We start from the raw sequence: 25,107 nt of genomic DNA on the forward strand, positions 1-25,107 counted from the left end.
CAGATGTGTTAACTAAAAGTCAGAATATGCTCTGAATATTTCAATCTGCACAGACCATACCATCAAAAACAATTTACATCTATAATCTAATGGAAATGGAATGAAGCAGTGGGGAATCTTATGCTTCTGCTCAACTCTAGGGGCTAGATTTAGAAGTGGAGTGGATGCTTTTTGTTAGTAGTGACCCCTGGTGGTAAATGGTTATAAGCTGCAAATGGTAAAGTGAGCTGATTGTATATATATATATATATATATATATATATATATATATATATATATATATATATACATATACATAGATAGATAGAAAGATAGATAGACAGATCGATAAATAGGTATTTATTTTAATCAATCATTTCTTATTAAAGCAGATTATTTTTGGCTAGGAATTTCTGATTTGTAATCATTTATGAAAAAAGATTGCTTCTCCTAACCAAAAGAAGCAAAGCTGCCTATTACAATACTGTGAATTGATTGAGGGCATGCCCTAACCTCATGGAGGTGAGCACTGTTGAACTGAAGCCAATATGTCCTCGTTAGTATAGTGGTCAGTATCCCCGCCTGTCACGCGGGAGACCGGGGTTCAATTCCCCGACGGGTAGACGATTCCTTTTATTCACACAATTAAATAAAATGATGTACTTAATAACATTGTAAACTATATTTGTCATTATCCTTCTCTATTACGATTGAGATAAACGTTGAATTCAGTGATGGCCAAATTGCTTACAGATGTGTTAACTAAAAGTCAGAATATGCTCTGAATATTTCAATCTGCACAGACCATACCATCAAAAACAATTTACATCTGTAATCTAATGGAAAATGGAATGAAGCAGTGGGGAATCTTATGCTTCTGCTCAACTCTAGGGGCTAGATTTAGAAGTGGGGTGGATGCTTTTTGTTAATAGTGACCCCTGGTGGTAAATGGTTATAAGCTGCAAATGGTAAAGTGAGCTGATTGTATATATATATATATATATATATATATATATATATATATATATATATACATATACATAGATAGATAGAAAGATAGATAGACAGATCGATAGATAGGTATTTATTTTAATCAATCATTTCTTATTAAAGCAGAATATTTTTGGCTAGGAATTTCTGATTTGTAATCATTTATGAAAAAAGATTGCTTCTCCTAACCAAAGGAAGCAAAGCTGCCTATTACAATACTGTGAATTGATTGAGGGCATGCCCTAACCTCATGGAGGTGAGCACTGTTGAACTGAAGCCAATATGTCCTCGTTAGTATAGTGGTCAGTATCCCCGCCTGTCACGCGGGAGACCGGGGTTCAATTCCCCGACGGGGAGACGATTCCTTTTATTCACACAATTAAATAAAATGATGTACTTAATAACATTGTAAACTATATTTGTCATTATCCTTGTCTATTACGATTGAGATAAACGTTGAATTCAGTGATGGCCAAATTGCTTACAGATGTGTTAACTAAAAGTCAGAATATGCTCTGAATATTTCAATCTGCACAGACCATACCATCAAAAACAATTTACATCTGTAATCTAATGGAAAATGGAATGAAGCAGTGGGGAATCTTATGCTTCTGCTCAACTCTAGGGGCTGGATTTAGAAGTGGAGTGGATGCTTTTTGTTAGTAGTGACCCCTGGTGGTAAATGGTTATAAGCTGCAAATGGTAAAGTGAGCTGATTGTATATATATATATATATATATATATATATATATATATATATATATATATATACATATACATAGATAGATAGAAAGATAGATAGACAGATCGATAGATAGGTATTTATTTTAATCAATCATTTCTTATTAAAGCAGATTATTTTTGGCTAGGAATTTCTGATTTGTAATCATTTATGAAAAAAGATTGCTTCGCCTAACCAAAAGAAGCAAAGCTGCCTATTACAATACTGTGAATTGATTGAGGGCATGCCCTAACCTCATGGAGGTGAGCACTGTTGAACTGAAGCCAATATGTCCTCGTTAGTATAGTGGTCAGTATCCCCGCCTGTCACGTGGGAGACCGGGGTTCAATTCCCCGACGGGGAGACGATTCCTTTTATTCACACTATTAAATAAAAAGATGTACTTAATAACATTGTAAACTATATTTGTCATTATCCTTGTCTATTACGATTGAGATAAACGTTGAATTCAGTGATGGCCAAATTGCTTACAGATGTGTTAACTAAAAGTCAGAATATGCTCTGAATATTTCAATCTGCACAGACCATACCATCAAAAACAATTTACATCTATAATCTAATGGAAATGGAATGAAGCAGTGGGGAATCTTATGCTTCTGCTCAACTCTAGGGGCTAGATTTAGAAGTGGAGTGGATGCTTTTTGTTAGTAGTGACCCCTGGTGGTAAATGGTTATAAGCTGCAAATGGTAAAGTGAGCTGATTGTATATATATATATATATATATATATTTATATATACATATACATAGATAGATAGAAAGATAGATAGACAGATCGATAAATAGGTATTTATTTTAATCAATCATTTCTTATTAAAGCAGATTATTTTTGGCTAGGAATTTCTGATTTGTAATCATTTATGAAAAAAGATTGCTTCTCCTAACCAAAAGAAGCAAAGCTGCCTATTACAATACTGTGAATTCATTGAGGGCATGCCCTAACCTCATGGAGGTGAGCACTGTTGAACTGAAGCCAATATGTCCTCGTTAGTATAGTGGTCAGTATCCCCGCCTGTCACGCGGGAGACCGGGGTTCAATTCCCCGACGGGGAGACGATTCCTTTTATTCGCACAATTAAATAAAATGATGTACTTAATAACATTGTAAACTATATTTGTCATTATCCTTGTCTATTACGATTGAGATAAACGTTGAATTCAGTGATGGCCAAATTGCTTACAGATGTGTTAACTAAAAGTCAGAATATGCTCTGAATATTTCAATCTGCACAGACCATACCATCAAAAACAATTTACATCTATAATCTAATGGAAAATGGAATGAAGCAGTGGGGAATCTTATGCTTCTGCTCAACTCTAGGGGCTGGATTTAGAAGTGGAGTGGATGCTTTTTGTTAGTAGTGACCCCTGGTGGTAAATGGTTATAAGCTGCAAATGTTAAAGTGAGCTGATTGTATATATATATATATATATATATATATATATATATATATACATATACATAGATAGATAGAAAGATAGATAGACAGATCGATAAATAGGTATTTATTTTAATCAATCATTTCTTATTAAAGCAGATTATTTTTGGCTAGGAATTTCTGATTTGTAATCATTTATGAAAAAAGATTGCTTCTCCTAACCAAAAGAAGCAAAGCTGCCTATTACAATACTGTGAATTGATTGAGGGCATGCCCTAACCTCATGGAGGTGAGCACTGTTGAACTGAAGCCAATATGTCCTCGTTAGTATAGTGGTCAGTATCCCCGCCTGTCACGCGGGAGACCGGGGTTCAATTCCCCGACGGGTAGACGATTCCTTTTATTCACACAATTAAATAAAATGATGTACTTAATAACATTGTAAACTATATTTGTCATTATCCTTCTCTATTACGATTGAGATAAACGTTGAATTCAGTGATGGCCAAATTGCTTACAGATGTGTTAACTAAAAGTCAGAATATGCTCTGAATATTTCAATCTGCACAGACCATACCATCAAAAACAATTTACATCTGTAATCTAATGGAAAATGGAATGAAGCAGTGGGGAATCTTATGCTTCTGCTCAACTCTAGGGGCTAGATTTAGAAGTGGAGTGGATGCTTTTTGTTAATAGTGACCCCTGGTGGTAAATGGTTATAAGCTGCAAATGGTAAAGTGAGCTGATTGTATATATATATATATATATATATATATATATATATATATATATACATATACATAGATAGATAGAAAGATAGATAGACAGATCGATAGATAGGTATTTATTTTAATCAATCATTTCTTATTAAAGCAGATTATTTTTGGCTAGGAATTTCTGATTTGTAATCATTTATGAAAAAAGATTGCTTCTCCTAACCAAAGGAAGCAAAGCTGCCTATTACAATACTGTGAATTGATTGAGGGCATGCCCTAACCTCATGGAGGTGAGCACTGTTGAACTGAAGCCAATATGTCCTCGTTAGTATAGTGGTCAGTATCCCCGCCTGTCACGCGGGAGACCGGGGTTCAATTCCCCGACGGGGAGACGATTCCTTTTATTCATACAATTAAATAAAATGATGTACTTAATAACATTGTAAACTATATTTGTCATTATCCTTCTCTATTACGATTGAGATAAACGTTGAATTCAGTGATGGCCAAATTGCTTACAGATGTGTTAACTAAAAGTCAGAATATGCTCTGAATATTTCAATCTGCACAGACCATACCATCAAAAACAATTTACATCTGTAATCTAATGGAAAATGGAATGAAGCAGTGGGGAATCTTATGCTTCTGCTCAACTCTAGGGGCTGGATTTAGAAGTGGAGTGGATGCTTTTTGTTAGTAGTGACCCCTGGTGGTAAATGGTTATAAGCTGCAAATGTTAAAGTGAGCTGATTGTATATATATATATATATATATATATATATATATATATATATACATATACATAGATAGATAGAAAGATAGATAGACAGATCGATAAATAGGTATTTATTTTAATCAATCATTTCTTATTAAAGCAGATTATTTTTGGCTAGGAATTTCTGATTTGTAATCATTTATGAAAAAAGATTGCTTCTCCTAACCAAAAGAAGCAAAGCTGCCTATTACAATACTGTGAATTGATTGAGGGCATGCCCTAACCTCATGGAGGTGAGCACTGTTGAACTGAAGCCAATATGTCCTCGTTAGTATAGTGGTCAGTATCCCCGCCTGTCACGCGGGAGACCGGGGTTCAATTCCCCGACGGGTAGACGATTCCTTTTATTCACACAATTAAATAAAATGATGTACTTAATAACATTGTAAACTATATTTGTCATTATCCTTCTCTATTACGATTGAGATAAACGTTGAATTCAGTGATGGCCAAATTGCTTACAGATGTGTTAACTAAAAGTCAGAATATGCTCTGAATATTTCAATCTGCACAGACCATACCATCAAAAACAATTTACATCTGTAATCTAATGGAAAATGGAATGAAGCAGTGGGGAATCTTATGCTTCTGCTCAACTCTAGGGGCTAGATTTAGAAGTGGGGTGGATGCTTTTTGTTAATAGTGACCCCTGGTGGTAAATGGTTATAAGCTGCAAATGGTAAAGTGAGCTGATTGTATATATATATATATATATATATATATATACATATACATAGATAGATAGAAAGATAGATAGACAGATCGATAGATAGGTATTTATTTTAATCAATCATTTCTTATTAAAGCAGAATATTTTTGGCTAGGAATTTCTGATTTGTAATCATTTATGAAAAAAGATTGCTTCTCCTAACCAAAGGAAGCAAAGCTGCCTATTACAATACTGTGAATTGATTGAGGGCATGCCCTAACCTCATGGAGGTGAGCACTGTTGAACTGAAGCCAATATGTCCTCGTTAGTATAGTGGTCAGTATCCCCGCCTGTCACGCGGGAGACCGGGGTTCAATTCCCCGACGGGGAGACGATTCCTTTTATTCACACAATTAAATAAAATGATGTACTTAATAACATTGTAAACTATATTTATCATTATCCTTGTCTATTACGATTGAGATAAACGTTGAATTCAGTGATGGCCAAATTGCTTACAGATGTGTTAACTAAAAGTCAGAATATGCTCTGAATATTTCAATCTGCACAGGCCATACCATCAAAAACAATTTACATCTATAATCTAATGGAAAATGGAATGAAGCAGTGGGGAATCTTATGCTTCTGCTCAACTCTAGGGGCTAGATTTAGAAGTGGAGTGGATGCTTTTTGTTAATAGTGACCCCTGGTGGTAAATGGTTATAAGCTGCAAATGGTAAAGTGAGCTGATTGTATATATATATATATATATATATATATACATATACATAGATAGATAGAAAGATAGATAGACAGATCGATAGATAGGTATTTATTTTAATCAATCATTTCTTATTAAAGCAGATTATTTTTGGCTAGGAATTTCTGATTTGTAATCATTTATGAAAAAAGATTGCTTCTCCTAACCAAAGGAAGCAAAGCTGCCTATTACAATACTGTGAATTGATTGAGGGCATGCCCTAACCTCATGGAGGTGAGCACTGTTGAACTGAAGCCAATATGTCCTCGTTAGTATAGTGGTCAGTATCCCCGCCTGTCACGCGGGAGACCGGGGTTCAATTCCCCGACGGGGAGACGATTCCTTTTATTCACACAATTAAATAAAATGATGTACTTAATAACATTGTAAACTATATTTGTCATTATCCTTGTCTATTACGATTGAGATAAACGTTGAATTCAGTGATGGACAAATTGCTTACAGATGTGTTAACTAAAAGTCAGAATATGCTCTGAATATTTCAATCTGCACAGACCATACCATCAAAAACAATTTACATCTGTAATCTAATGGAAAATGGAATGAAGCAGTGGGGAATCTTATGCTTCTGCTCAACTCTAGGGGCTGGATTTAGAAGTGGAGTGGATGCTTTTTGTTAGTAGTGACCCCTGGTGGTAAATGGTTATAAGCTGCAAATGGTAAAGTGAGCTGATTGTATATATATATATATATATATATATATATATATATATATATACATATACATAGATAGATAGAAAGATAGATAGACAGATCGATAGATAGGTATTTATTTTAATCAATCATTTCTTATTAAAGCAGATTATTTTTGGCTAGGAATTTCTGATTTGTAATCATTTATGAAAAAAGATTGCTTCGCCTAACCAAAAGAAGCAAAGCTGCCTATTACAATACTGTGAATTGATTGAGGGCATGCCCTAACCTCATGGAGGTGAGCACTGTTGAACTGAAGCCAATATGTCCTCGTTAGTATAGTGGTCAGTATCCCCGCCTGTCACGCGGGAGACCGGGGTTCAATTCCCCGACGGGGAGACGATTCCTTTTATTCACACAATTAAATAAAATGATGTACTTAATAACATTGTAAACTATATTTGTCATTATCCTTCTCTATTACGATTGAGATAAACGTTGAATTCAGTGATGGCCAAATTGCTTACAGATGTGTTAACTAAAAGTCAGAATATGCTCTGAATATTTCAATCTGCACAGACCATACCATCAAAAACAATTTACATCTATAATCTAATGGAAATGGAATGAAGCAGTGGGGAATCTTATGCTTCTGCTCAACTCTAGGGGCTAGATTTAGAAGTGGAGTGGATGCTTTTTGTTAGTAGTGACCCCTGGTGGTAAATGGTTATAAGCCACAAATGGTAAAGTGAGCTGATTGTATATATATATATATATATATACATATACATAGATAGATAGAAAGATAGATAGACAGATCGATAAATAGGTATTTATTTTAATCAATCATTTCTTATTAAAGCAGATTATTTTTGGCTAGGAATTTCTGATTTGTAATCATTTATGAAAAAAGATTGCTTCTCCTAACCAAAAGAAGCAAAGCTGCCTATTACAATACTGTGAATTCATTGAGGGCATGCCCTAACCTCATGGAGGTGAGCACTGTTGAACTGAAGCCAATATGTCCTCGTTAGTATAGTGGTCAGTATCCCCGCCTGTCACGCGGGAGACCGGGGTTCAATTCCCCGACGGGGAGACGATTCCTTTTATTCGCACAATTAAATAAAATGATGTACTTAATAACATTGTAAACTATATTTGTCATTATCCTTGTCTATTACGATTGAGATAAACGTTGAATTCAGTGATGGCCAAATTGCTTACAGATGTGTTAACTAAAAGTCAGAATATGCTCTGAATATTTCAATCTGCACAGACCATACCATCAAAAACAATTTACATCTATAATCTAATGGAAAATGGAATGAAGCAGTGGGGAATCTTATGCTTCTGCTCAACTCTAGGGGCTGGATTTAGAAGTGGAGTGGATGCTTTTTGTTAGTAGTGACCCCTGGTGGTAAATGGTTATAAGCTGCAAATGTTAAAGTGAGCTGATTGTATATATATATATATATATATATATATATATATATATACATAGATAGATAGAAAGATAGATAGACAGATCGATAGATAGGTATTTATTTTAATCAATCATTTCTTATTAAAGCAGATTATTTTTGGCTAGGAATTTCTGATTTGTAATCATTTATGAAAAAAGATTGCTTCTCCTAACCAAAGGAAGCAAAGCTGCCTATTACAATACTGTGAATTGATTGAGGGCATGCCCTAACCTCATGGAGGTGAGCACTGTTGAACTGAAGCCAATATGTCCTCGTTAGTATAGTGGTCAGTATCCCCGCCTGTCACGCGGGAGACCGGGGTTCAATTCCCCGACGGGGAGACGATTCCTTTTATTCACACAATTAAATAAAATGATGTACTTAATAACATTGTAAACTATATTTGTCATTATCCTTCTCTATTACGATTGAGATAAACGTTGAATTCAGTGATGGCCAAATTGCTTACAGATGTGTTAACTAAAAGTCAGAATATGCTCTGAATATTTCAATCTGCACAGGCCATACCATCAAAAACAATTTACATCTATAATCTAATGGAAAATGGAATGAAGCAGTGGGGAATCTTATGCTTCTGCTCAACTCTAGGGGCTAGATTTAGAAGTGGAGTGGATGCTTTTTGTTAATAGTGACCCCTGGTGGTAAATGGTTATAAGCTGCAAATGGTAAAGTGAGCTGATTGTATATATATATATATATATATATATATACATATACATAGATAGATAGAAAGATAGATAGACAGATCGATAGATAGGTATTTATTTTAATCAATCATTTCTTATTAAAGCAGATTATTTTTGGCTAGGAATTTCTGATTTGTAATCATTTATGAAAAAAGATTGCTTCTCCTAACCAAAGGAAGCAAAGCTGCCTATTACAATACTGTGAATTGATTGAGGGCATGCCCTAACCTCATGGAGGTGAGCACTGTTGAACTGAAGCCAATATGTCCTCGTTAGTATAGTGGTCAGTATCCCCGCCTGTCACGCGGGAGACCGGGGTTCAATTCCCCGACGGGGAGACGATTCCTTTTATTCACACAATTAAATAAAATGATGTACTTAATAACATTGTAAACTATATTTGTCATTATCCTTGTCTATTACGATTGAGATAAACGTTGAATTCAGTGATGGACAAATTGCTTACAGATGTGTTAACTAAAAGTCAGAATATGCTCTGAATATTTCAATCTGCACAGACCATACCATCAAAAACAATTTACATCTGTAATCTAATGGAAAATGGAATGAAGCAGTGGGGAATCTTATGCTTCTGCTCAACTCTAGGGGCTGGATTTAGAAGTGGAGTGGATGCTTTTTGTTAGTAGTGACCCCTGGTGGTAAATGGTTATAAGCTGCAAATGGTAAAGTGAGCTGATTGTATATATATATATATATATATATATATATATATATATACATATACATAGATAGATAGAAAGATAGATAGACAGATCGATAGATAGGTATTTATTTTAATCAATCATTTCTTATTAAAGCAGATTATTTTTGGCCAGGAATTTCTGATTTGTAATCATTTATGAAAAAAGATTGCTTCGCCTAACCAAAAGAAGCAAAGCTGCCTATTACAATACTGTGAATTGATTGAGGGCATGCCCTAACCTCATGGAGGTGAGCACTGTTGAACTGAAGCCAATATGTCCTCGTTAGTATAGTGGTCAGTATCCCCGCCTGTCACGCGGGAGACCGGGGTTCAATTCCCCGACGGGGAGACGATTCCTTTTATTCACACTATTAAATAAAAAGATGTACTTAATAACATTGTAAACTATATTTGTCATTATCCTTGTCTATTACGATTGAGATAAACGTTGAATTCAGTGATGGCCAAATTGCTTACAGATGTGTTAACTAAAAGTCAGAATATGCTCTGAATATTTCAATCTGCACAGACCATACCATCAAAAACAATTTACATCTATAATCTAATGGAAATGGAATGAAGCAGTGGGGAATCTTATGCTTCTGCTCAACTCTAGGGGCTAGATTTAGAAGTGGAGTGGATGCTTTTTGTTAGTAGTGACCCCTGGTGGTAAATGGTTATAAGCTGCAAATGGTAAAGTGAGCTGATTGTATATATATATATATATATATATATATATATATACATATACATAGATAGATAGAAAGATAGATAGACAGATCGATAAATAGGTATTTATTTTAATCAATCATTTCTTATTAAAGCAGATTATTTTTGGCTAGGAATTTCTGATTTGTAATCATTTATGAAAAAAGATTGCTTCTCCTAACCAAAAGAAGCAAAGCTGCCTATTACAATACTGTGAATTGATTGAGGGCATGCCCTAACCTCATGGAGGTGGGCACTGATGAACTGAAGCCAATATGTCCTCGTTAGTATAGTGGTCAGTATCCCCGCCTGTCACGCGGGAGACCGGGGTTCAATTCCCCGACGGGGAGACGATTCCTTTTATTCACACAATTAAATAAAATGATGTACTTAATAACATTGTAAACTATATTTGTCATTATCCTTGTCTATTACGATTGAGATAAACGTTGAATTCAGTGATGGCCAAATTGCTTACAGATGTGTTAACTAAAAGTCAGAATATGCTCTGAATATTTCAATCTGCACAGACCATACCATCAAAAACAATTTACATCTATAATCTAATGGAAATGGAATGAAGCAGTGGGGAATCTTATGCTTCTGCTCAACTCTAGGGGCTAGATTTAGAAGTGGAGTGGATGCTTTTTGTTAGTAGTGACCCCTGGTGGTAAATGGTTATAAGCTGCAAATGGTAAAGTGAGCTGATTGTATATATATATATATATATATATACATATACATAGATAGATAGAAAGATAGATAGACAGATCGATAAATAGGTATTTATTTTAATCAATCATTTCTTATTAAAGCAGATTATTTTTGGCTAGGAATTTCTGATTTGTAATCATTTATGAAAAAAGATTGCTTCTCCTAACCAAAAGAAGCAAAGCTGCCTATTACAATACTGTGAATTGATTGAGGGCATGCCCTAACCTCATGGAGGTGAGCACTGTTGAACTGAAGCCAATATGTCCTCGTTAGTATAGTGGTCAGTATCCCCGCCTGTCACGCGGGAGACCGGGGTTCAATTCCCCGACGGGGAGACGATTCCTTTTATTCACACAATTAAATAAAATGATGTACTTAATAACATTGTAAACTATATTTGTCATTATCCTTGTCTATTACGATTGAGATAAACGTTGAATTCAGTGATGGCCAAATTGCTTACAGATGTGTTAACTAAAAGTCAGAATATGCTCTGAATATTTCAATCTGCACAGACCATACCATCAAAAACAATTTACATCTATAATCTAATGGAAATGGAATGAAGCAGTGGGGAATCTTATGCTTCTGCTCAACTCTAGGGGCTAGATTTAGAAGTGGAGTGGATGCTTTTTGTTAGTAGTGACCCCTGGTGGTAAATGGTTATAAGCTGCAAATGGTAAAGTGAGCTGATTGTATATATATATATATATATATATATATACATAGATAGATAGAAAGATAGATAGACAGATCGATAGATAGGTATTTATTTTAATCAATCATTTCTTATTAAAGCAGATTATTTTTGGCTAGGAATTTCTGATTTGTAATCATTTATGAAAAAAGATTGCTTCTCCTAACCAAAGGAAGCAAAGCTGCCTATTACAATACTGTGAATTGATTGAGGGCATGCCCTAACCTCATGGAGGTTAGCACTGTTGAACTGAAGCCAATATGTCCTCGTTAGTATAGTGGTCAGTATCCCCGCCTGTCACGCGGGAGACCGGGGTTCAATTCCCCGACGGGGAGACGATTCCTTTTATTCACACAATTAAATAAAATGATGTACTTAATAACATTGTAAACTATATTTGTCATTATCCTTCTCTATTACGATTGAGATAAACGTTGAATTCAGTGATGGCCAAATTGCTTACAGATGTGTTAACTAAAAGTCAGAATATGCTCTGAATATTTCAATCTGCACAGACCATACCATCAAAAACAATTTACATCTGTAATCTAATGGAAAATGGAATGAAGCAGTGGGGAATCTTATGCTTCTGCTCAACTCTAGGGGCTGGATTTAGAAGTGGAGTGGATGCTTTTTGTTAGTAGTGACCCCTGGTGGTAAATGGTTATAAGCTGCAAATGTTAAAGTGAGCTGATTGTATATATATATATATATATATATATATATATATATATATATACATATACATAGATAGATAGAAAGATAGATAGACAGATCGATAGATAGGTATTTATTTTAATCAATCATTTCTTATTAAAGCAGATTATTTTTGGCTAGGAATTTCTGATTTGTAATCATTTATGAAAAAAGATTGCTTCGCCTAACCAAAAGAAGCAAAGCTGCCTATTACAATACTGTGAATTGATTGAGGGCATGCCCTAACCTCATGGAGGTGAGCACTGTTGAACTGAAGCCAATATGTCCTCGTTAGTATAGTGGTCAGTATCCCCGCCTGTCACGCGGGAGACCGGGGTTCAATTCCCCGACGGGGAGACGATTCCTTTTATTCACACTATTAAATAAAAAGATGTACTTAATAACATTGTAAACTATATTTGTCATTATCCTTGTCTATTACGATTGAGATAAACGTTGAATTCAGTGATGGCCAAATTGCTTACAGATGTGTTAACTAAAAGTCAGAATATGCTCTGAATATTTCAATCTGCACAGACCATACCATCAAAAACAATTTACATCTATAATCTAATGGAAATGGAATGAAGCAGTGGGGAATCTTATGCTTCTGCTCAACTCTAGGGGCTAGATTTAGAAGTGGAGTGGATGCTTTTTGTTAGTAGTGACCCCTGGTGGTAAATGGTTATAAGCTGCAAATGGTAAAGTGAGCTGATTGTATATATATATATATATATATATATATATATACATATACATAGATAGATAGAAAGATAGATAGACAGATCGATAAATAGGTATTTATTTTAATCAATCATTTCTTATTAAAGCAGATTATTTTTGGCTAGGAATTTCTGATTTGTAATCATTTATGAAAAAAGATTGCTTCTCCTAACCAAAAGAAGCAAAGCTGCCTATTACAATACTGTGAATTGATTGAGGGCATGCCCTAACCTCATGGAGGTGGGCACTGATGAACTGAAGCCAATATGTCCTCGTTAGTATAGTGGTCAGTATCCCCGCCTGTCACGCGGGAGACCGGGGTTCAATTCCCCGACGGGGAGACGATTCCTTTTATTCACACAATTAAATAAAATGATGTACTTAATAACATTGTAAACTATATTTGTCATTATCCTTGTCTATTACGATTGAGATAAACGTTGAATTCAGTGATGGCCAAATTGCTTACAGATGTGTTAACTAAAAGTCAGAATATGCTCTGAATATTTCAATCTGCACAGACCATACCATCAAAAACAATTTACATCTATAATCTAATGGAAATGGAATGAAGCAGTGGGGAATCTTATGCTTCTGCTCAACTCTAGGGGCTAGATTTAGAAGTGGAGTGGATGCTTTTTGTTAGTAGTGACCCCTGGTGGTAAATGGTTATAAGCTGCAAATGGTAAAGTGAGCTGATTGTATATATATATATATATATATATATATACATAGATAGATAGAAAGATAGATAGACAGATCGATAGATAGGTATTTATTTTAATCAATCATTTCTTATTAAAGCAGATTATTTTTGGCTAGGAATTTCTGATTTGTAATCATTTATGAAAAAAGATTGCTTCTCCTAACCAAAGGAAGCAAAGCTGCCTATTACAATACTGTGAATTGATTGAGGGCATGCCCTAACCTCATGGAGGTGAGCACTGTTGAACTGAAGCCAATATGTCCTCGTTAGTATAGTGGTCAGTATCCCCGCCTGTCACGCGGGAGACCGGGGTTCAATTCCCCGACGGGGAGACGATTCCTTTTATTCACACAATTAAATAAAATGATGTACTTAATAACATTGTAAACTATATTTGTCATTATCCTTCTCTATTACGATTGAGATAAACGTTGAATTCAGTGATGGCCAAATTGCTTACAGATGTGTTAACTAAAAGTCAGAATATGCTCTGAATATTTCAATCTGCACAGACCATACCATCAAAAACAATTTACATCTGTAATCTAATGGAAAATGGAATGAAGCAGTGGGGAATCTTATGCTTCTGCTCAACTCTAGGGGCTGGATTTAGAAGTGGAGTGGATGCTTTTTGTTAGTAGTGACCCCTGGTGGTAAATGGTTATAAGCTGCAAATGTTAAAGTGAGCTGATTGTATATATATATATATATATATATATATATATATATATATATATACATATACATAGATAGATAGAAAGATAGATAGACAGATCGATAGATAGGTATTTATTTTAATCAATCATTTCTTATTAAAGCAGATTATTTTTGGCTAGGAATTTCTGATTTGTAATCATTTATGAAAAAAGATTGCTTCGCCTAACCAAAAGAAGCAAAGCTGCCTATTACAATACTGTGAATTGATTGAGGGCATGCCCTAACCTCATGGAGGTGAGCACTGTTGAACTGAAGCCAATATGTCCTCGTTAGTATAGTGGTCAGTATCCCGCCTGTCACGCGGGAGACCGGGGTTCAATTCCCCGACGGGGAGACGATTCCTTTTATTCACACTATTAAATAAAAAGATGTACTTAATAACATTGTAAACTATATTTGTCATTATCCTTGTCTATTACGATTGAGATAAACGTTGAATTCAGTGATGGCCAAATTGCTTACAGATGTGTTAACTAAAAGTCAGAATATGCTCTGAATATTTCAATCTGCACAGACCATACCATCAAAAACAATTTACATCTATAATCTAATGGAAATGGAATGAAGCAGTGGGGAATCTTATGCTTCTGCTCAACTCTAGGGGCTAGATTTAGAAGTGGAGTGGATGCTTTTTGTTAGTAGTGACCCCTGGTGGTAAATGGTTATAAGCTGCAAATGGTAAAGTGAGCTGATTGTATATATATATATATATATATATATATATATATATATACATATACATAGATAGATAGAAAGATAGATAGACAGATCGATAAATAGGTATTTATTTTAATCAATCATTTCTTATTAAAGCAGATTATTTTTGGCTAGGAATTTCTGATTTGTAATCATTTATGAAAAAAGATTGCTTCTCCTAACCAAAAGAAGCAAAGCTGCCTATTACAATACTGTGAATTGATTGAGGGCATGCCCTAACCTCATGGAGGTGGGCACTGATGAACTGAAGCCAATATGTCCTCGTTAGTATAGTGGTCAGTATCCCCGCCTGTCACGCGGGAGACCGGGGTTCAATTCCCCGACGGGGAGACGATTCCTTTTATTCACACAATTAAATAAAATGATGTACTTAATAACATTGTAAACTATATTTGTCATTATCCTTGTCTATTACGATTGAGATAAACGTTGAATTCAGTGATGGCCAAATTGCTTACAGATGTGTTAACTAAAAGTCAGAATATGCTCTGAATATTTCAATCTGCACAGACCATACCATCAAAAACAATTTACATCTATAATCTAATGGAAATGGAATGAAGCAGTGGGGAATCTTATGCTTCTGCTCAACTCTAGGGGCTAGATTTAGAAGTGGAGTGGATGCTTTTTGTTAGTAGTGACCCCTGGTGGTAAATGGTTATAAGCTGCAAATGGTAAAGTGAGCTGATTGTATATATATATATATATATATATACATATACATAGATAGATAGAAAGATAGATAGACAGATCGATAAATAGGTATTTATTTTAATCAATCATTTCTTATTAAAGCAGATTATTTTTGGCTAGGAATTTCTGATTTGTAATCATTTATGAAAAAAGATTGCTTCTCCTAACCAAAAGAAGCAAAGCTGCCTATTACAATACTGTGAATTGATTGAGGGCATGCCCTAACCTCATGGAGGTGAGCACTGTTGAACTGAAGCCAATATGTCCTCGTTAGTATAGTGGTCAGTATCCCCGCCTGTCACGCGGGAGACCGGGGTTCAATTCCCCGACGGGGAGACGATTCCTTTTATTCACACAATTAAATAAAATGATGTACTTAATAACATTGTAAACTATATTTGTCATTATCCTTGTCTATTACGATTGAGATAAACGTTGAATTCAGTGATGGCCAAATTGCTTACAGATGTGTTAACTAAAAGTCAGAATATGCTCTGAATATTTCAATCTGCACAGACCATACCATCAAAAACAATTTACATCTATAATCTAATGGAAATGGAATGAAGCAGTGGGGAATCTTATGCTTCTGCTCAACTCTAGGGGCTAGATTTAGAAGTGGAGTGGATGCTTTTTGTTAGTAGTGACCCCTGGTGGTAAATGGTTATAAGCTGCAAATGGTAAAGTGAGCTGATTGTATATATATATATATATATATATATATATACATAGATAGATAGAAAGATAGATAGACAGATCGATAGATAGGTATTTATTTTAATCAATCATTTCTTATTAAAGCAGATTATTTTTGGCTAGGAATTTCTGATTTGTAATCATTTATGAAAAAAGATTGCTTCTCCTAACCAAAGGAAGCAAAGCTGCCTATTACAATACTGTGAATTGATTGAGGGCATGCCCTAACCTCATGGAGGTGAGCACTGTTGAACTGAAGCCAATATGTCCTCGTTAGTATAGTGGTCAGTATCCCCGCCTGTCACGCGGGAGACCGGGGTTCAATTCCCCGACGGGGAGACGATTCCTTTTATTCACACAATTAAATAAAATGATGTACTTAATAACATTGTAAACTATATTTGTCATTATCCTTCTCTATTACGATTGAGATAAACGTTGAATTCAGTGATGGCCAAATTGCTTACAGATGTGTTAACTAAAAGTCAGAATATGCTCTGAATATTTCAATCTGCACAGACCATACCATCAAAAACAATTTACATCTGTAATCTAATGGAAAATGGAATGAAGCAGTGGGGAATCTTATGCTTCTGCTCAACTCTAGGGGCTGGATTTAGAAGTGGAGTGGATGCTTTTTGTTAGTAGTGACCCCTGGTGGTAAATGGTTATAAGCTGCAAATGTTAAAGTGAGCTGATTGTATATATATATATATATATATATATATATATATATATATATATACATATACATAGATAGATAGAAAGATAGATAGACAGATCGATAAATAGGTATTTATTTTAATCAATCATTTCTTATTAAAGCAGATTATTTTTGGCTAGGAATTTCTGATTTGTAATCATTTATGAAAAAAGATTGCTTCTCCTAACCAAAAGAAGCAAAGCTGCCTATTACAATACTGTGAATTGATTGAGGGCATGCCCTAACCTCATGGAGGTGAGCACTGTTGAACTGAAGCCAATATGTCCTCGTTAGTATAGTGGTCAGTATCCCCGCCTGTCACGCGGGAGACCGGGGTTCAATTCCCCGACGGGGAGACGATTCCTTTTATTCACACAATTAAATAAAATGATGTACTTAATAACATTGTAAACTATATTTGTCATTATCCTTGTCTATTACGATTGAGATAAACGTTGAATTCAGTGATGGCCAAATTGCTTACAGATGTGTTAACTAAAAGTCAGAATATGCTCTGAATATTTCAATCTGCACAGACCATACCATCAAAAACAATTTACATCTATAATCTAATGGAAATGGAATGAAGCAGTGGGGAATCTTATGCTTCTGCTCAACTCTAGGGGCTAGATTTAGAAGTGGAGTGGATGCTTTTTGTTAGTAGTGACCCCTGGTGGTAAATGGTTATAAGCTGCAAATGGTAAAGTGAGCTGATTGTATATATATATATATATATATATATATACATAGATAGATAGAAAGATAGATAGACAGATCGATAGATAGGTATTTATTTTAATCAATCATTTCTTATTAAAGCAGATTATTTTTGGCTAGGAATTTCTGATTTGTAATCATTTATGAAAAAAGATTGCTTCTCCTAACCAAAGGAAGCAAAGCTGCCTATTACAATACTGTGAATTGATTGAGGGCATGCCCTAACCTCATGGAGGTGAGCACTGTTGAACTGAAGCCAATATGTCCTCGTTAGTATAGTGGTCAGTATCCCCGCCTGTCACGCGGGAGACCGGGGTTCAATTCCCCGACGGGGAGACGATTCCTTTTATTCACACAATTAAATAAAATGATGTACTTAATAACATTGTAAACTATATTTGTCATTATCCTTCTCTATTACGATTGAGATAAACGTTGAATTCAGTGATGGCCAAATTGCTTACAGATGTGTTAACTAAAAGTCAGAATATGCTCTGAATATTTCAATCTGCACAGACCATACCATCAAAAACAATTTACATCTGTAATCTAATGGAAAATGGAATGAAGCAGTGGGGAATCTTATGCTTCTGCTCAACTCTAGGGGCTGGATTTAGAAGTGGAGTGGATGCTTTTTGTTAGTAGTGACCCCTGGTGGTAAATGGTTATAAGCTGCAAATGTTAAAGTGAGCTGATTGTATATATATATATATATATATATATATATATATATATACATATACATAGATAGATAGAAAGATAGATAGACAGATCGATAAATAGGTATTTATTTTAATCAATCATTTCTTATTAAAGCAGATTATTTTTGGCTAGGAATTTCTGATTTGTAATCATTTATGAAAAAAGATTGCTTCTCCTAACCAAAAGAAGCAAAGCTGCCTATTACAATACTGTGAATTGATTGAGGGCATGCCCTAACCTCATGGAGGTGAGCACTGTTGAACTGAAGCCAATATGTCCTTGTTAGTATAGTGGTCAGTATCCCCGCCTGTCACGCGGGAGACCGGGGTTCAATTCCCCGACGGGTAGACAATTCCTTTTATTCACACAATTAAATAAAATGATGTACTTAATAACATTGTAAACTATATTTGTCATTATCCTTCTCTATTACGATTGAGATAAACGTTGAATTCAGTGATGGCCAAATTGCTTACAGATGTGTTAACTAAAAGTCAGAATATGCTCTGAATATTTCAATCTGCACAGACCATACCATCAAAAACAATTTACATCTGTAATCTAATGGAAAATGGAATGAAGCAGTGGGGAATCTTATGCTTCTGCTCAACTCTAGGGGCTAGATTTAGAAGTGGGGTGGATGCTTTTTGTTAATAGTGACCCCTGGTGGTAAATGGTTATAAGCTGCAAATGGTAAAGTGAGCTGATTGTATATATATATATATATATATATATATATATATACATATACATAGATAGATAGAAAGATAGATAGACAGATCGATAGATAGGTATTTATTTTAATCAATCATTTCTTATTAAAGCAGAATATTTTTGGCTAGGAATTTCTGATTTGTAATCATTTATGAAAAAAGATTGCTTCTCCTAACCAAAGGAAGCAAAGCTGCCTATTACAATACTGTGAATTGATTGAGGGCATGCCCTAACCTCATGGAGGTGAGCACTGTTGAACTGAAGCCAATATGTCCTCGTTAGTATAGTGGTCAGTATCCCCGCCTGTCACGCGGGAGACCGGGGTTCAATTCCCCGACGGGGAGACGATTCCTTTTATTCACACAATTAAATAAAATGATGTACTTAATAACATTGTAAACTATATTTGTCATTATCCTTGTCTATTACGATTGAGATAAACGTTGAATTCAGTGATGGCCAAATTGCTTACAGATGTGTTAACTAAAAGTCAGAATATGCTCTGAATATTTCAATCTGCACAGACCATACCATCAAAAACAATTTACATCTGTAATCTAATGGAAAATGGAATGAAGCAGTGGGGAATCTTATGCTTCTGCTCAACTCTAGGGGCTGGATTTAGAAGTGGAGTGAATGCTTTTTGTTAGTAGTGACCCCTGGTGGTAAATGGTTATAAGCTGCAAATGGTAAAGTGAGCTGATTGTATATTTATATATATATATATATATATATATATATACATATACATAGATAGATAGAAAGATAGATAGACAGATCGATAAATAGGTATTTATTTTAATCAATCATTTCTTATTAAAGCAGATTATTTTTGGCTAGGAATTTCTGATTTGTAATCATTTATGAAAAAAGATTGCTTCTCCTAACCAAAGGAAGCAAAGCTGCCTATTACAATACTGTGAATTGATTGAGGGCATGCCCTAACCTCATGGAGGTGAGCACTGTTGAACTGAAGCCAATATGTCCTCGTTAGTATAGTGGTCAGTATCCCCGCCTGTCACGCGGGAGACCGGGGTTCAATTCCCCGACGGGGAGACGATTCCTTTTATTCACACAATTAAATAAAATGATGTACTTAATAACATTGTAAACTATATTTGTCATTATCCTTCTCTATTACGATTGAGATAAACGTTGAATTCAGTGATGGCCAAATTGCTTACAGATGTGTTAACTAAAAGTCAGAATATGCTCTGAATATTTCAATCTGCACAGACCATACCATCAAAAACAATTTACATCTGTAATCTAATGGAAAATGGAATGAAGCAGTGGGGAATCTTATGCTTCTGCTCAACTCTAGGGGCTGGATTTAGAAGTGGAGTGGATGCTTTTTGTTAGTAGTGACCCCTGGTGGTAAATGGTTATAAGCTGCAAATGTTAAAGTGAGCTGATTGTATATATATATATATATATATATATATATATATATACATATACATAGATAGATAGAAAGATAGATAGACAGATCGATAAATAGGTATTTATTTTAATCAATCATTTCTTATTAAAGCAGATTATTTTTGGCTAGGAATTTCTGATTTGTAATCATTTATGAAAAAAGATTGCTTCTCCTAACCAAAAGAAGCAAAGCTGCCTATTACAATACTGTGAATTGATTGAGGGCATGCCCTAACCTCATGGAGGTGAGCACTGTTGAACTGAAGCCAATATGTCCTTGTTAGTATAGTGGTCAGTATCCCCGCCTGTCACGCGGGAGACCGGGGTTCAATTCCCCGACGGGTAGACAATTCCTTTTATTCACACAATTAAATAAAATGATGTACTTAATAACATTGTAAACTATATTTGTCATTATCCTTCTCTATTACGATTGAGATAAACGTTGAATTCAGTGATGGCCAAATTGCTTACAGATGTGTTAACTAAAAGTCAGAATATGCTCTGAATATTTCAATCTGCACAGACCATACCATCAAAAACAATTTACATCTGTAATCTAATGGAAAATGGAATGAAGCAGTGGGGAATCTTATGCTTCTGCTCAACTCTAGGGGCTAGATTTAGAAGTGGGGGGGATGCTTTTTGTTAATAGTGACCCCTGGTGGTAAATGGTTATAAGCTGCAAATGGTAAAGTGAGCTGATTGTATATATATATATATATATATATATATATATATACATATACATAGATAGATAGAAAGATAGATAGACAGATCGATAGATAGGTATTTATTTTAATCAATCATTTCTTATTAAAGCAGAATATTTTTGGCTAGGAATTTCTGATTTGTAATCATTTATGAAAAAAGATTGCTTCTCCTAACCAAAGGAAGCAAAGCTGCCTATTACAATACTGTGAATTGATTGAGGGCATGCCCTAACCTCATGGAGGTGAGCACTGTTGAACTGAAGCCAATATGTCCTCGTTAGTATAGTGGTCAGTATCCCCGCCTGTCACGCGGGAGACCGGGGTTCAATTCCCCGACGGGGAGACGATTCCTTTTATTCACACAATTAAATAAAATGATGTACTTAATAACATTGTAAACTATATTTGTCATTATCCTTGTCTATTACGATTGAGATAAACGTTGAATTCAGTGATGGCCAAATTGCTTACAGATGTGTTAACTAAAAGTCAGAATATGCTCTGAATATTTCAATCTGCACAGACCATACCATCAAAAACAATTTACATCTGTAATCTAATGGAAAATGGAATGAAGCAGTGGGGAATCTTATGCTTCTGCTCAACTCTAGGGGCTGGATTTAGAAGTGGAGTGGATGCTTTTTGTTAGTAGTGACCCCTGGTGGTAAATGGTTATAAGCTGCAAATGGTAAAGTGAGCTGATTGTATATTTATATATATATATATATATATATATATATACATATACATAGATAGATAGAAAGATAGATAGACAGATCGATAAATAGGTATTTATTTTAATCAATCATTTCTTATTAAAGCAGATTATTTTTGGCTAGGAATTTCTGATTTGTAATCATTTATGAAAAAAGATTGCTTCTCCTAACCAAAAGAAGCAAAGCTGCCTATTACAATACTGTGAATTCATTGAGGGCATGCCCTAACCTCATGGAGGTGAGCACTGTTGAACTGAAGCCAATATGTCCTCGTTAGTATAGTGGTCAGAATCCCCGCCTGTCACGCGGGAGACCGGGGTTCAATTCCCCGACGGGGAGACGATTCCTTTTATTCGCACAATTAAATAAAATGATGTACTTAATAACATTGTAAACTATATTTGTCATTATCCTTGTCTATTACGATTGAGATAAACGTTGAATTCAGTGATGGCCAAATTGCTTACAGATGTGTTAACTAAAAGTCAGAATATGCTCTGAATATTTCAATCTGCACAGACCATACCATCAAAAACAATTTACATCTATAATCTAATGGAAAATGGAATGAAGCAGTGGGGAATCTTATGCTTCTGCTCAACTCTAGGGGCTAGATTTAGAAGTGGAGTGGATGCTTTTTGTTAGTAGTGACCCCTGGTGGTAAGTGGTTATAAGCTGCAAATGGTAAAGTGAGCTGATTGTATATATATATATATATATATATACATATACATAGATAGATAGAAAGATAGATAGACAGATCGATAGATAGGTATTTATTTTAATCAATCATTTCTTATTAAAGCAGATTATTTTTGGCTAGGAATTTCTGATTTGTAATCATTTATGAAAAAAGATTGCTTCTCCTAACCAAAGGAAGCAAAGCTGCCTATTACAATACTGTGAATTGATTGAGGGCATGCCCTAACCTCATGGAGGTGAGCACTGTTGAACTGAAGCCAATATGTCCTCGTTAGTATAGTGGTCAGTATCCCCGCCTGTCACGCGGGAGACCGGGGTTCAATTCCCCGACGGGGAGACGATTCCTTTTATTCATACAATTAAATAAAATGATGTACTTAATAACATTGTAAACTATATTTGTCATTATCCTTCTCTATTACGATTGAGATAAACGTTGAATTCAGTGATGGCCAAATTGCTTACAGATGTGTTAACTAAAAGTCAGAATATGCTCTGAATATTTCAATCTGCACAGACCATACCATCAAAAACAATTTACATCTGTAATCTAATGGAAAATGGAATGAAGCAGTGGGGAATCTTATGCTTCTGCTCAACTCTAGGGGCTGGATTTAGAAGTGGAGTGGATGCTTTTTGTTAATAGTGACCCCTGGTGGTAAATGGTTATAAGCTGCAAATGGTAAAGTGAGCTGATTGTATATATATATATATATATATATATATATATATATATACATATACATAGATAGATAGAAAGATAGATAGACAGATCGATAGATAGGTATTTATTTTAATCAATCATTTCTTATTAAAGCAGATTATTTTTGGCTAGGAATTTCTGATTTGTAATCATTTATGAAAAAAGATTGCTTCTCCTAACCAAAGGAAGCAAAGCTGCCTATTACAATACTGTGAATTGATTGAGGGCATGCCCTAACCTCATGGAGGTGAGCACTGTTGAACTGAAGCCAATATGTCCTCGTTAGTATAGTGGTCAGTATCCCCGCCTGTCACGCGGGAGACCGGGGTTCAATTCCCCGACGGGGAGACGATTCCTTTTATTCACACAATTAAATAAAATGATGTACTTAATAACATTGTAAACTATATTTGTCATTATCCTTGTCTATTACGATTGAGATAAACGTTGAATTCAGTGATGGCCAAATTGCTTACAGATGTGTTAACTAAAAGTCAGAATATGCTCTGAATATTTCAATCTGCACAGACCATACCATCAAAAACAATTTACATCTGTAATCTAATGGAAAATGGAATGAAGCAGTGGGGAATCTTATGCTTCTGCTCAACTCTAGGGGCTGGATTTAGAAGTGGAGTGGATGCTTTTTGTTAGTAGTGACCCCTGGTGGTAAATGGTTATAAGCTGCAAATGGTAAAGTGAGCTGATTGTATATATATATATATATATATATATACATATACATAGATAGATAGAAAGATAGATAGACAGATCGATAGATAGGTATTTATTTTAATCAATCATTTCCTATTGAAGCAGATTATTTTTGGCTAGGAATTTCTGATTTGTAATCATTTATGAAAAAAGATTGCTTCTCCTAACCAAAAGAAGCAAAGCTGCCTATTACAATACTGTGAATTCATTGAGGGCATGCCCTAACCTCATGGAGGTGGGCACTGTTGAACTGAAGCCAATATGTCCTCGTTAGTATAGTGGTCAGTATCCCCGCCTGTCACGCGGGAGACCGGGGTTCAATTCCCCGACGGGGAGACGATTCCTTTTATTCACACAATTAAATAAAATGATGTACTTAATAACATTGTAAACTATATTTGTCATTATCCTTGTCTATTACGATTGAGATAAACGTTGAATTCAGTGATGGCCAAATTGCTTACAGATGTGTTAACTAAAAGTCAGAATATGCTCTGAATATTTCAATCTGCACAGACCATACCATCAAAAACAATTTACATCTATAATCTAATGGAAATGGAATGAAGCAGTGGGGAATCTTATGCTTCTGCTCAACTCTAGGGGCTAGATTTAGAAGTGGAGTGGATGCTTTTTGTTAGTAGTGACCCCTGGTGGTAAATGGTTATAAGCTGCAAATGGTAAAGTGAGCTGATTGTATATATATATATATATA

The 25,107-nt window shown here is 35.0% G+C and overlaps 19 non-coding genes across 19 annotated transcripts; all 19 read left to right on the top strand.

Annotated features, from left to right (window-relative positions):
• The first annotated feature begins 9,082 nt into the window (after window positions 1-9,082).
• Window positions 9,083-9,154, top strand: TRNAD-GUC (transfer RNA aspartic acid (anticodon GUC)). Its single transcript has one exon. It is a non-coding gene; the product is annotated as a tRNA-Asp (tRNA).
• A 642-nt stretch (window positions 9,155-9,796) lies between these two features.
• Window positions 9,797-9,868, top strand: TRNAD-GUC (transfer RNA aspartic acid (anticodon GUC)). The gene has a single exon. It is a non-coding gene; the product is annotated as a tRNA-Asp (tRNA).
• Window positions 9,869-10,505: 637 nt separating this feature from the next.
• TRNAD-GUC (transfer RNA aspartic acid (anticodon GUC)) lies at window positions 10,506-10,577 on the top strand. The gene has a single exon. It is a non-coding gene; the product is annotated as a tRNA-Asp (tRNA).
• A 627-nt stretch (window positions 10,578-11,204) lies between these two features.
• TRNAD-GUC (transfer RNA aspartic acid (anticodon GUC)) lies at window positions 11,205-11,276 on the top strand. The gene has a single exon. It is a non-coding gene; the product is annotated as a tRNA-Asp (tRNA).
• A 625-nt stretch (window positions 11,277-11,901) lies between these two features.
• TRNAD-GUC (transfer RNA aspartic acid (anticodon GUC)) lies at window positions 11,902-11,973 on the top strand. Its single transcript has one exon. It is a non-coding gene; the product is annotated as a tRNA-Asp (tRNA).
• A 646-nt stretch (window positions 11,974-12,619) lies between these two features.
• Window positions 12,620-12,691, top strand: TRNAD-GUC (transfer RNA aspartic acid (anticodon GUC)). The gene has a single exon. It is a non-coding gene; the product is annotated as a tRNA-Asp (tRNA).
• A 635-nt stretch (window positions 12,692-13,326) lies between these two features.
• Window positions 13,327-13,398, top strand: TRNAD-GUC (transfer RNA aspartic acid (anticodon GUC)). The gene has a single exon. It is a non-coding gene; the product is annotated as a tRNA-Asp (tRNA).
• Window positions 13,399-14,023: 625 nt separating this feature from the next.
• Window positions 14,024-14,095, top strand: TRNAD-GUC (transfer RNA aspartic acid (anticodon GUC)). The gene has a single exon. It is a non-coding gene; the product is annotated as a tRNA-Asp (tRNA).
• Window positions 14,096-15,455: 1,360 nt separating this feature from the next.
• On the top strand, window positions 15,456-15,527 carry TRNAD-GUC (transfer RNA aspartic acid (anticodon GUC)). The gene has a single exon. It is a non-coding gene; the product is annotated as a tRNA-Asp (tRNA).
• Window positions 15,528-16,154: 627 nt separating this feature from the next.
• TRNAD-GUC (transfer RNA aspartic acid (anticodon GUC)) lies at window positions 16,155-16,226 on the top strand. Its single transcript has one exon. It is a non-coding gene; the product is annotated as a tRNA-Asp (tRNA).
• A 627-nt stretch (window positions 16,227-16,853) lies between these two features.
• On the top strand, window positions 16,854-16,925 carry TRNAD-GUC (transfer RNA aspartic acid (anticodon GUC)). Its single transcript has one exon. It is a non-coding gene; the product is annotated as a tRNA-Asp (tRNA).
• A 648-nt stretch (window positions 16,926-17,573) lies between these two features.
• On the top strand, window positions 17,574-17,645 carry TRNAD-GUC (transfer RNA aspartic acid (anticodon GUC)). Its single transcript has one exon. It is a non-coding gene; the product is annotated as a tRNA-Asp (tRNA).
• A 625-nt stretch (window positions 17,646-18,270) lies between these two features.
• TRNAD-GUC (transfer RNA aspartic acid (anticodon GUC)) lies at window positions 18,271-18,342 on the top strand. Its single transcript has one exon. It is a non-coding gene; the product is annotated as a tRNA-Asp (tRNA).
• A 1,352-nt stretch (window positions 18,343-19,694) lies between these two features.
• TRNAD-GUC (transfer RNA aspartic acid (anticodon GUC)) lies at window positions 19,695-19,766 on the top strand. Its single transcript has one exon. It is a non-coding gene; the product is annotated as a tRNA-Asp (tRNA).
• Window positions 19,767-20,406: 640 nt separating this feature from the next.
• Window positions 20,407-20,478, top strand: TRNAD-GUC (transfer RNA aspartic acid (anticodon GUC)). Its single transcript has one exon. It is a non-coding gene; the product is annotated as a tRNA-Asp (tRNA).
• Window positions 20,479-21,828: 1,350 nt separating this feature from the next.
• Window positions 21,829-21,900, top strand: TRNAD-GUC (transfer RNA aspartic acid (anticodon GUC)). The gene has a single exon. It is a non-coding gene; the product is annotated as a tRNA-Asp (tRNA).
• A 1,340-nt stretch (window positions 21,901-23,240) lies between these two features.
• Window positions 23,241-23,312, top strand: TRNAD-GUC (transfer RNA aspartic acid (anticodon GUC)). The gene has a single exon. It is a non-coding gene; the product is annotated as a tRNA-Asp (tRNA).
• A 642-nt stretch (window positions 23,313-23,954) lies between these two features.
• On the top strand, window positions 23,955-24,026 carry TRNAD-GUC (transfer RNA aspartic acid (anticodon GUC)). Its single transcript has one exon. It is a non-coding gene; the product is annotated as a tRNA-Asp (tRNA).
• Window positions 24,027-24,656: 630 nt separating this feature from the next.
• On the top strand, window positions 24,657-24,728 carry TRNAD-GUC (transfer RNA aspartic acid (anticodon GUC)). Its single transcript has one exon. It is a non-coding gene; the product is annotated as a tRNA-Asp (tRNA).
• Window positions 24,729-25,107: the final 379 nt, after the last annotated feature.

This window comes from Triturus cristatus, chromosome 4_1 (genome assembly GCF_964204655.1).
Source record: "Triturus cristatus chromosome 4_1, aTriCri1.1, whole genome shotgun sequence".
Classification (NCBI taxonomy): Eukaryota; Metazoa; Chordata; class Amphibia; order Caudata; family Salamandridae; genus Triturus; species Triturus cristatus.